Source organism: Pleurodeles waltl, chromosome 3_1, assembly GCF_031143425.1.
Source record: "Pleurodeles waltl isolate 20211129_DDA chromosome 3_1, aPleWal1.hap1.20221129, whole genome shotgun sequence".
Taxonomy (NCBI): domain Eukaryota; kingdom Metazoa; phylum Chordata; class Amphibia; order Caudata; family Salamandridae; genus Pleurodeles; species Pleurodeles waltl.
The window spans coordinates 231,526,850-231,539,707 of NC_090440.1; the positions used below are offsets into that span (position 1 = coordinate 231,526,850).

The window sequence follows — 12,858 nt, forward strand, 5'->3', positions numbered from 1 at the left end:
TGTGTTGGTACAAATACTTTACGCCCAGCACTCTGAGGTTAAGCCTACTGCTCTGCCAAGCTACCAAGGGGGTAAGCAGGGGTTAGCTGAGGGTGATTCTCTTTTATCCTAACTAGAGTGAGGGTCCTTGCTTGAACAGGGGGTAACCTGACTGTCAACCAGAGACCCCATTTCTAACATCCTCTCAGTCAGTTTTCATTCCAGACCTCCTTTTTTGGCAATTTGACAACGGTTGAGTGCCACCCTGAATTCTGGGTGGTCCGCCAGACATTGCAGCACCGGTCTGACGAGGAGTAAGCCCAATGATGAAACCTGTCACCCTATCGGGTGCTTGAGGGCTCTCCTAAACTTCCATTATAGACTCGCCCTTGCTTTTTCAACAGAACTATTAAGTTTTTTTGTCTTCTTTCTTTTGGAACAGTGTACCTATATAGATATAACAGGTTCATTTGGGAGACCGTGCACTGGACCAATAATCTCCCAGTCCCTACTCTTGTTTAATAGGTGGAAGAAAGCAGCAAGCGAGTTCAAGGAGAAAATTCGACAGGTACGTACCCATATATGGGCTATGAGCAGTTATTGGGCATCTATAAATGAATCAGCTGGGGAAATAAAAACAGATTAAGAGAAAAGGCGAAGGGGTATAAAATATGCTATACACCTAAATGAAAAACAAGGAGAACACCTTCAAAGAATCGTCTTAAAGGTGCATGAGGAAAATACTATTTTTTTTTCTTCTTATACTCTTTCCTTCTTTTCCCTCCTTTTTCTCTCACCCTCACACTAAGTCACTGGGAAACAAAAAGAGAAAGAAAAAAAAAGAGAGCACAATATGAAAAGAATAAGTGGAACACAGAGAAAGTGCGCAGTTCCATTTCAGTTATTCCCTCACACCCCCTCCCCATAAACCCTTTACTATAAAGAAATAGAGATTGAAATCCCCTCCAACTTACCTTCTTTTCCTATAGCTTGTGTTTTCTTCCGCACACCCCCGGAGTGACATCTAAAAGGTCCCAGATGTGTCTGAAAAGAAATAAAATCAGAGACAATTAAAAGACAAAGACAAGACAAGAAAGGAGGAAGTAAGACACAGATGAAGAACTAGGAGAACCAAGAAAGAGACGCACAACAGAGAACACAGACAAAGAAAATTGGAAAACCAAAGATACGAAAAGAATTCCTGAGTTTTTAAAAAGTTTTTTTCATTGTTTCTTTCTTTCTGTCGAGAGTGGGAAGGAGAAAACTCAAATAATAGGAATAATAATGGAAAGTGCCCTAAAACACTATATTTAATATTTTTTTTTCTCACAAGTGTTAGTGAACCTGCTGAAAGAGAGCAGGGGGAGATTTTTCGTGGACTAGCCCACCTCATCTTGGTGTCGGAAGTGGGATAAGTTCCTAAGTGAGAAAGGAACGATAGAGGAGAAACCTTCCCTTGAGGACATGATTAACCAACTGGCTGAAGGACAAAGACACCTACAAATAGTATGGGAGGAACAACTGAGAGAGGCCAGAAGTGATAGGGAAACCTTGCAAAGCGCCCTGAAAAGCCAAGCCACTATCATAGCAAACAATCAATTGGTACATGAGACAGCCATTCAAAAACTGACAGACACCATAGCCTTTACAAGGGTACACCCGAATGTACCCAGCTCGGTGCTGCAAAAATTCCTAGAAGGTGAACCCCCTGATGTCTTCTTTGAGAGGGTAGCTGCTTCAGCCAATTGGCCACAAGATAGGTGGGGACAATATATAGCAAACAGCCTATCAAGCGGTAAATCCAGGGAAACCACCCCATATGGAGATGTTAAGAGGGCTATTTTAGAACGGGTGGGGTATGACACCTAGCATTATCGCATCAAGTTCAGGAAATCTAAATGGATGCCCATGGAAAACCCCAGAGCATTGTATTATCGAATACAAGACTTAGGACTAAAATGGTTGGGCCCTATTAGCACCAATAGGTAAGAAGTTCTACAGATTATTTTATTAGAACAATTCCTAGAGGCGTTGCCCCTTCAGACACGTAACTGGATCAAGCAGCATCCAAACATCACAAAAACGACCGCCATCGATTTGGCCTGCGCTTTCCACCGGGCTCCTGACTTTAGGGTGTCCCCTATTAAAGGGCAAACGATAACCGGAAAGACAATTAGTGCCAGTCCTAGGGCCTGAGTATCAAAAAGTTCAGAGGAAAGTACCAACCTAATTTTCAGGGATAAAGAACATGATCAAAGTCCCCAATGTTTTCATTGTGCAGAGTGGGGCCATATAGCACGTAACTGTCCACCTAAACTTCCAAAGCCTGAACCCATGGAAATTGTTATAGCTAGGGATAGGGTGCTCTGTATGAGCCGAACATCTACTCGATATGCTAGAGAAATGCTAGTAAATAATAAACCTACCAAGGTATTGGTTGACTCAGGGTGTAGTCAGTCGGTAATAAAGGCTGAGATACAAAATAAAAAGTTATGGCGACAAGAGGAAACAGTGTCTGTATGCTGTATACACGGAGATATAAAGGATTATCTCACAGCTGAGATTACTATAAATTGGAGAGGTGGGGACGAACCCCTACTATTAGGAGTAATACCCCATCTAGTCAAGGACATGATTATCGGTACTGATTATTCTGCTTTCTCTAAGCTCTTGGGCAGCATTAACGATGAGCCTATAACTGACTCTTGGTTCATCGATGCACCTTTTTCCCCACAGTGCCCTTACTCTGAGTAAGATAAAACCAAAACTGAGTAGGCAAGAGAAAAGAGAGCAGAGAATGGCATATCGAAGAGCGGTTCCAAGTGATCCTATTCCTGTAGTTCCTACAGAAACCTCAGTGTTAACGAGTCCAACACCTTTTCGCATGTGTCAAAGGGATGACCCCACACTGAAACACGCCCGGGCTACTGCCGTTACGGAAACAACAGGACTAGTGGGTCCTTATTTCCTTGTCCAAAATGGTTTGTTGTACAGGGTTATTAAACAGGGCATTGAACAAAGAACCGAACTGGTAGTACCTAACCCTTATCGCATCCAGGTGCTCCATTTAGCCCATAGTCAGCTTGGGGGTGGACATTATGGACGGGAAAAAACGAAGAGTACCCCCTCTGATGTTTTATTGGCCTGGGTTTTTTTCTGACAGCCGCAGATTCCGTTCACAATGTCCTAGGTGTCAACTTGTTAACCCAGGGAAGGTCCAGAAGGCACCCCTTTACCCATTACCTATTATAGATGTTCCTTTTTCCAGGGTAGGAATGGATTTAGTGGGACCTTTAACCCCTTCATCCTAAGGGTACATGTATCTTTTGGTTCTCGTGGATTACGCATCTCGTTATCCATAAGCAATCCCCTTAGCAAGCATGACTACAAAAAGTGTGGCCCATGCTATGATTGGGTTCTTTGCTCAAGTTGGGTATCCCAAAGAGATACTAACAGACCAAGATACTCCATTTATGTCTCGCCTTGTGACTCAGATATGTCAAATACTTGGCGTAAAATACATCGGAACCTCCGTCTATCATCCCCAAACAGATGGACTTGTGGAGAGATATAATCGTACTATAAAGACCCTTCTAAAAAAATCTGTATCCGACTCAGGACGGGATTGGCTTAAGAAGTTACCGTTGGTCCTCTTCGCAATCTTTACACATGTACAAGCATCAACGGGACATAGTCCATTTGAGTTAGTCTTTCGAAGATTACCAATAACTCTTTTGGACATGGCTGCAGAAAAATGGGAGGAAAAGGAAACAAAGCAGAGCTATATTAGAGTATACCCAACAATTGAAGGACAATATACAAAACAAATGGGAAGATGTCAGGGGACATCTAGAAGAGGCACAAGAAAAACAAAGGAAATACTACAATACAGGCACAAGATTACTAGAACTAAATAGGGGCGAAAAGGTCTTGGTCCTTTTGTCAAGCTCTGAAAATAAATTACTAGCCAGATGGCAAGGACCGTATGAAATATTAGAGAGAGTAAGCCTTGTCACCTATTGTTTACAATTATCAAAATCACAACAGAAAGCACAGATATATCACATCAACCTTCTCAAGAAGTGGGAGGAAAAGGACAATCCTAATCTTACTGTAGACCCCGTGTTGTTGGTAAACAATCTAAGACCTCTAGAAATCACTTTATGTCCTCCAAAGGGAACCTCCATAAAGCGATACCCAACATAAACTCCAACATGTCCGGTGAAGAAAAAAAAAAATCCTAAATGTTTTACGACAATATAGTATAAGTCTTCTCCACTGTACCAGGAAAAACTCATTTAATACAACATAATATTGCTACTAAGAAAGGGAGGATAGTTTGCTTAAACCATATCAAATACTGGAGGCCCATAGAAAGCTTGTAAAACAAGAAGTGCAAAATATGTCAAGCACTGGTAAAATTGAGCCGTCTACTAGTCCTTGGTGCTCTCCGGTTGTATTGGTACCAAAACCCAACGGAGCGATTCATTTTTGTATAGACTTTAGACAACTGAATGCTATCTCAGATTTTGACACTTATCCAATCCCTAGAGTGGATGAACTAATTGAAAAATTAGGGAAAGCCCAATATCTGTCTACATTAGACCTCACCAAAGGATACTGGCAGATACCTTTAAACCCTCAGGCAAAAGAAAAAACTGCTTTTTCCACCCCTTCAGGACTTTATCAGTTTACCGTACTACCCTTTGGTTTACATGGAGCGGCAGCTACATTTCAACGATTAATGGACAGAATATTAGGACGCCACATAGATTATGCTGCCGCATACTTAGATGACATAGTCATATTCAGTGAAACTTGGAAGCAGCACCTATTCCATTTATAAAAAATATTTCCTACATTACTTGAAGCAGGGTTAACAGCAAACCCAGAGAAATGTAAACTAGCAAGGGATTCTATTGCCTACCTCAGTTACAATATAGAAAGAGGGCATATAAGACCACAAGTCAATAAAGTGTACGCCATCATGAAGCTACAACCCCCGAAAACAAAAAAAGAGGTACGATCTTTTCTAGGATTAGTGGGGTATTATCGTCGGTTTATTCCAAATTATTCTACCCTGGCAGCTCCATTGATCAATCTCCTAAAAAAGGGACAATCAAAGAACTTTAGCGAATTAACATCTGTCCAAAAGGAGAGCTATTAAACTTTAAAATGTTTCTTAACACATAAACCCGTGCTCCACTGCCCAAATTGTAAGAGGCCCTTTTGTTTACAAACCGATGCCTCTGATGTTGGTAAAGGAGCAGTATTGTTGCCGGAAGATGGAAAGGGTATAGCACATCCGATAGTGTATATTAGTAGAAAGTTGTTACCAAGAGAAAGACACTATCCGACCATAGAAAAAGAATGCTTAGCTATCAAGTGGGCTGTAGAGAGCCTACAATTGTATTTATTGGGACACACATTTACCTTTGTTACAGACCATGCCCCTTTAACGTGGTTGGCACAACATAAGGACACTAATGCCCGAATATTGCACTGGTTTATGGCCCTGCAACCTTTTGTGTTCCAGGTGCGACATTCTCCAGGCTCCCAAATGATACCAGTGGATTTCCTCTCATGACATCCCTTGGACCAGGGACTCGAACAGCCCTGTTGAAGAGAGGACGAGTGTAACGGGGTTACGTAACCCCTCCACACGATCGGGGCCTATGGAGAAGTGCCCCGTGGGCACTTCTCAAAGTGTCGCGTTGTTACGATGCCATTAAAAAAAACGGAAGACGACTCGCAGAGCGCCGTCACTGAGGAACACAACACGGAGGGAGACGCGACCAGGAGGAGCAGCGTTACAGCGGAAAACAGCGAGGGAAAAGAGACGGCAGACAAGGGAGACGAACCGAAGGAGAGCATTGCAGGGAGAGACGCGGACGGTGAGGAGGAGGAGGAGGTGGAAGAAAGGAGCGAGCGAGTGAAAAGAGAAAATTCAACAACTTGCCGTGACTGGAGCGGGTACATGCCCATATACGGTCTATGAGCAGTTATTGGGCATCAATAAATTAATCAGCTGGGGAAATAAAAACAGATAAAGAGAAAAAGCAAAGGGGTATAAAATATACTATACACCTAAATGAAAAACAAAGAGAATACCTTTAAAGAATTGTCCTAAAGGTGCATGAGGAAAAGACTATTTTTTTTCTTGTTATACGCTCTTTCCTTCTTTTCCTTCCTTTTTCTGTCACCCTCACACTAAGTCACTGGGAAATAAAAAGAGAAAGAAAAAAAAGAGAGAGCACAATATAAAAAGAATAAGTGGAACACAGAGAGTGCACAGTTCCTTTTCACTTATTCCCTCACCCCCCCCATAAACCCCTTACTCTAAAGAAATAGAGATTGAAATCCCTTCCGGCTTACCTTCTTTTCCTATATCTTGTGTTTTCTTCTGCACGCCCCCGGAGTGACATCTAAAAGGTCCCAGATGTGTCTGAAAAGAAATAAAATAAGAGACCATTAAAAGACAAAGACAAGACAAGAAAGGAGACAGTAAAGCACAGATGAAGAACTAGGAGAATCAAGAAAGAAACACACAACAGAGAACACAGACAATTAAAATTGGAAAACCAAAGATACAAAAAGAATTCCTGATTTAAAAAAAAAAAAATCATAGTTTCTTTCTGTCTGTCGAGAATGGGAAGGAGAAAACCCAAATAATATGAATAATAAAGGAAAGTGCCCTAAAATACTATATTTAATATTTTTTTTCTCACAAGCGTTAGTGGACCGGCTGAAGGAGAGCAGGGGGAGATTTTTCGTAGACTAGCCCACCACAAACCCCCAACGGTGGGCTACCTGTGCCCTGCAAACTGAACCTGTAAGTGTGGTACTTCCCTCAGAAACTGTACTTTACTTACCTCCACCATGAACTGTTGAAAATTGCAGTGTCCACTTTCAAAATAGCAGAAGAAATAAAGCACTCGTCCTAAATCCTTCTTTCTTGTGTTCGCCATGTATGAAAAGCTTCTTAATTCTTTGTTGAAATTGTAACTTCGATGAAGAAATCACTTCCACTTCTGCCAACACGTGTTTCGTCAGAGATGTAACCCAATGATTTCCTCAGGACTTACTGCTACAATGTTTCAAATATTTCCTGCTGTTCCTTATTTCGACTTTCAAACTATTGTAATCGTGTCCCAAGAAGCTACTAAATTCCGCAACACTTCGTACCTTGTTCACAGTCTCTTATCACTCGAGTATTCTGATGCTGGCCTTACAAGTTATACTTTGTCTCGACGCAAGTACGCTTCACATTATCTCGTGAGAGATAAGAGACTGTGAACAAGGTACGAAGTGTTGGGGAATTTAGAAGCTTCTTAGGACACGATTACAATAGAAATAAGGAACAGCAGGAAGTATTTGAAACGTTGTAGCGCTAAGCCCTGAGGAAATCATTGGGTTACATCCCTGATGAAGCACGTGTTGGCAGAAGTGGAAGTGGGCTGAAGTGGAAGTGATTTCTTCATTGAAGTTACAATTTCAACAGAGAATAAAGAAGCTTTTCATACATTACGAACACAAGAAATAAGGATTTAGGACGAGAGCTTTATTTCTTCTGCAATTTAAAGGCAATCATCGGATTGTCACTGTACAGGGTTGGGGTGGTTCCCTGATTGAGCACCATCCTAAATTATTGTTGGGACAGGACATTGATTTGCATTAAATTATGGACATATACGTTTTGTGTGCGCCATTTGTTCCTTTGCCCACAAAAAACGCCTACCTGTATAATCCACTTTTAAAATAGCTTTTTGCCATTTTAAAGAAAACTGTGTACAATATTGATTTTATTCAAAGTCCTAAATATTACTATGCAAAGTACCTTTCATTTGATGTATTTACCCGCTAAATTAATCCTGTGGTTTTAGAAATAAATTAACATAAGAATATTTTTCTATATAAAAACCTATTGGCCTGGAGTTGTCATTGAGTGTGTGTTTATTTCACTTATTGTGTGTGTACAACAAATGCTTAACACTACCCTCTGATAAGCCTAACTGCTCAACCACACTACCACAAATAGAGTATTAGTATTTTATATTATTGCCTCTGTCAAACCTCTTTTGGAGCCCCTGGACTCTGTGCACACTATATCTCATTTTGATATAGTATATACAGAGCCAGCTTCCTACAAATCCTCTTAGAAAAGAGTTAGAGATTTACTGCAACACAGGGCTTGAATAACTCCCCATCCAGAGAGGAAAGGGAAACATATCACCCAGGTATTTGCTGGGAGTTTTCTCAGTGGGTTTTTTTTTTCCCTGTGGAGAAACAAAAATAATAGAAATGTGTACAGGGGAACATATTTACCCTGTCTGGAAAATTCACAATGGAGAACTCTACATAGCAGGAATAGGAGGAGACTGCAGGGCAAGTCACATGACCTCCGAACATGAAGATCTGGAACCCATCCCCTAGCACAGCTTTCTGTGTGTACAATTTGAAATTCTTGTTGTAGGAAGGTGGCTCACTATATGGTGTACTAAAAAGAAGCACACTGTGCAGAGAGTCCACAATTGGTTTGCAGAAACAAAAGTAGATAGGACTTGTGCTCTATTTTGTGGTAGTATGGGGGAGCAGTTAGGCTTATCAGAGGGTAGTGCTAGGCATTTGTTGTACTCACAGAGGCAATAAATGAGACACACCCTCAAAGAATAATCAGAAACCAATTTAGAAAAACAACACTTCTTTTTATAGATACTTTAAACCCAAGAACTTCATTATAAGGTAAGTACGTTTTCAAGCAAAAATACTTTTTAGTTTAAAAAACCGACAGAGTGCACTTTCAGAGTTCTTCAGTGTTAAGTTATGGGAGGAAAACACAATAAGCAAACAAGCACTTATTGACCAATTTTGTAGACTTAAGGTAAGTATTGGGCATTGGACAGGACCACACCAGCAGGTCACTCCGGGCAGCACTGGGACAGCCGGGTGCAGTATGCGTCGGGTGCCCAGTGTATTTCAATGGGGATTGGTCTCAGTGGATTTAGGCTGCAGGCTCCACCTGGTGGGTCCAGTCGGGGCTACCAACAGGTAGGTCACAAACATGGGGTGCTCTGGAATGTAGGGGCACCTTTGGTCCTCTTCCCCAAGGCCCCGGGGCAACGGATGCAGGGGTATCCTTCGGTGTTGGGTTTCCTAGTCAAAGAGCTCTCACTGTTGGGGGGTCCTGGGGTCTGAAGCTGCAAGCGTCGTTAGGGAGTCCAGGACGGGTGAAACCACAGTGGACTCTAGCTCAGGAATGCTGAGGGACTTTGCTGACACCTGAGTTCCACTCCCACTTGGGTCGGTGACTCCTGGTGCAGTGGTGTCTTCATGTGTCAGGTCTTTGCAGTTTCGGAGGCTGCACAGTTCTTTCCATGAAACTGATTAAAGAACAGCTCCGCTGCTCACGGGAGACTTGAGTCTTTTTCTAAGGCAGGCAGTCCTCCCAGGTTTCTGGAGGTTCAGCTGCAGGACGAGGCATTTTTTGAGTGCAGAGTCCATCGAGGAGTGCAGACAGGCTGGCGGGGTTGATACCAGGGCAGCTGCTGCTTCTTCTCCTCTTCTGCAGGTGCGTCTCTTCTTTGTCCTCTTATTCTTAGGTCATCAGAATCTGAGTTCTAGGGTTCAGGGGTGCCTCCTTAATACTCAATTTAGGGGTGTTACAGGGAGGGCTAGGTGGTAGCCACTGGGCTGACCACCTTTAGGATGGCTACACCCTTCCTAAGACCACTTCCGCTGGAAAGTGGACATAATCCTAGTGGCCTAATTCCTTCCAAAAAAAGATGAAGGAATTTAAAAAGTGATGTCCACTTCGGCTGGTCCACCTTACGGGTGAGACTGCCATGAAGTGGGCACACCTCCTAATCTGCCTAATTTTCCCATCTGTTCCGCCTTTGCGGTTAGGACAGGTGGGTCAGTCATCTCTGCCATCTGGAGAGACCTGGCATAGGCCTTTGAAACTTCCCACCTTGGAATTTCCATCCTGCCTGGGTGAGGTGCTAACACCCCCAGCCAGTGGAGGCTTTTGTCTCTGGCCCTTGAGAGCATTGGCTCTCACTTTTGGGGGTCAGAAACGTGACTAAGGTGGCTGAACCGGTCAGTTAATACACTAGTATCTGGTAGATTTTCAGGGGGCACAAAGGTGCCCTCTGGGTGCATTTATTAATAAATCCCTAACTGTAACTGGAATCAGTGATGGTTTATTAATCTGAGATGTTTGATACCAAACATCCCTGTGTTCAGAGAATCCATTATGTAACTGGGAACCTTGCAGTGACCAGTGTCCAGCACATGTATTTAAAATGGCTTCCCTGTTCACTTACTATGTCTAAGAATCGACAGAGACATGGCAGGGGCATATCTGCTCATGCAGATATGCCCTCATGTGTGTCCTGATGCACCCTGCCTTAGGGGTGAATTACACCTGGAACTTGCTGTGGTAGGGCATCTGGCACACAGGGGTGTGTGACAGGTTGTGTTTCAATTTTACCTGCACCAATACACGTAGTCTGCAATGGCAACACTGTGTGGGTTTGGTGAGGGGTCCCTGTGGGTGGCACAACTGGTGCTGCAGCCCTCAGGGACCTTCCTTACTACCCTAGAACCTGGGTACCGTGGGTACCATTTACTAGGGACTTACAGAGGGTGCTAAAGCATGTGCCAGTTATGGTGAACAACTGTGCAGTTTTAGGAAAGAGCTCTGGTCCTAGGGTCCTGGTTAGCAGGAACCCAGTACACTTTCGGTCGAAATCACATCAGATACTAGGCATAAAGTGGAGGTTAAACATGCCAAAAAGGGTGCTTTCCTATACTTGTGAATTCCCAAAAGCCTTAAATCTGCACTCGTACATAGTTGTAAATATGCTAGTGCAGATAAAGAAGTTTGCTTGTTAATTTGGCTCTAAGTGAATACAAGAGAGGGATACTGTAATATTAGCAGCAATTTGTATGCATTTCATACGATTGTAGTGCATGCATCACTAACATTAATTGGGTGTGGCTAAATCAGGGGTCTCCAACCTTTTCTGTTATGAGAGCTACTTATGATGAATAAAAATCCTCCCAAGCTAGTACTATGATTAGTATTGTAATATTGATCACATCAGGCAAGATTACGCTGGTGGCTACCTTATGTAAAATTACCTGCAGTGGTCACCTCTGCACCAGGCAGAATTGGCAGCAGTAATGCAAAAAGGATTTGTCAATTTAGATCATCTTAACGTGGGTAATACATAACAAGCAAAGCTTCAATGTGCATGGCACCAAAGTAAGAATATGAGAAATAAACCTCTCCAAAGCCACATGATTTACCTCTCAAATATCAGTTTTGAAATATATTTTGAAAATTCAACCATCACCTCATCTTTCTGAAAATACACATTTTTGTTTCGAATACACCTTTTTTTATCTTGGTATACATAGAATCATTGAGTCAAGCAAAAGCTCTGTATTTATTATGCTAGACCGGACACAGGAGAGCTACTTTTAGATAGCTGGAGAGCTACCAGTAGCTCATGAGACACTCGCTGGAGAAGTGTGGACTAAATCCTTCATTCGTGACTTTGAGTCCTGTGCTTTCAGTAATCCTTTTACCAAAGGATAAATACTCTTCTGGTGGATTAATCTATAGTCAAAACACAAAAAAGAGCAAGTTTTCACTTGCTTCATATAAAGCACAAGACATCCAAACAGAAAGGAACTGATTCTGATAAAAGTCTCTGTTCTAAACACTTGGTGCATGAATCACTATTGAGACGACCTTTGTCTCAGACTATCATTACTAACCCTCTCAAATGCAAAAATAGCTCCCATGATAAGAGTACTTATTAATCTGTAAAGCAATAGAGGTGTCCCAGCTCTTCCGTACTCAGACCACCACTGAGGGCGTACATGTCCTCACCTGTGTCAACAATATTGATTCTAATGGTTTCCAGGCCAGCTGACATGAAGAATAATCTTGGATAGATGAGTTTAAAAGGCATTGAGAAATACCATGACTGACTTGAGTGGGCCAACATCCAAGTTGCCTTGTGGCCTTATTCTAGCTGACACCCAACCATTTCTTATTTTTCAAATGTTTATTCTTTTAACTCCTAGCAAATATGTTTTACTGGGCTTGTTTCACCTACCTACCTACTGCCCAGTGCAAGTGTCAAATAATTAAGCCTCTGTCAAGTAATATTGTCTGCGACTTGCTGCTCAGTGTTGAGCACAATTACATAGAAGCATTAGAGATCTTATAAAATGCCTTCCCATATATTGTATTCACTGCTACTTGGGCACCAGATCATCTACTGTATGCTTTCTCACAGGTGATATGTAATAGGAAAGTGGATAAATATCAGATACTGCTCTGTCAGCTCCTCGACTGCCATCTTATTTAGTAAAATACTTCTTTTTTATGTGCCTTCCTTGCCCCGCTCATAAACTAGGTGGGTGTTCACTGGATAATCTTCCAAGTTATATGTTTCCCCAAAGGCAGCATATCCTTTCACCAGTCAGTAGGTGCAGATCATTCCACAAACTATGCTCAGCATAATTCACACAGCTTCTTGTGAGCCACCATATATTGATATGCTGCAAGCTGGCATTAATACTAGTTGCTTTTTGATTCTGATAATAGAGGTCAGGATGAAAGTGATGACTTGAAGTGATGGTAGCTTCATGTGAATCTGCAGTTCCTCCTGATCCCCACCTTATGCACTTTATTCCAGCTCTACAGCCGACCTTTACCATGAGAAAAGTGTAGAATCCTAAGTATTCCCTAACCATCATGCATGCCACACGGATATGTGAAATTCTCTCGAATTCCACCAAGTTTGATTGCGTATGTGCCTCTGAGAGAAATTCCTGTCATGCTTTGTTGCACAGGCACAGCAT

At 42.2% G+C, this 12,858-nt stretch overlaps 1 long non-coding RNA gene across 1 annotated transcript; it reads right to left on the bottom strand.

The window, feature by feature from the left end:
- Positions 1–953: 953 nt before the first annotated feature.
- Positions 954–6,936, bottom strand: LOC138283186 (uncharacterized). The gene is made up of 4 exons (XR_011201116.1): positions 6,852–6,936; positions 6,355–6,424; positions 6,091–6,197; positions 954–1,023 (listed from the first exon to the last, which is right to left on the bottom strand). It is a non-coding gene; the product is annotated as an uncharacterized lncRNA (long non-coding RNA).
- Positions 6,937–12,858: the final 5,922 nt, after the last annotated feature.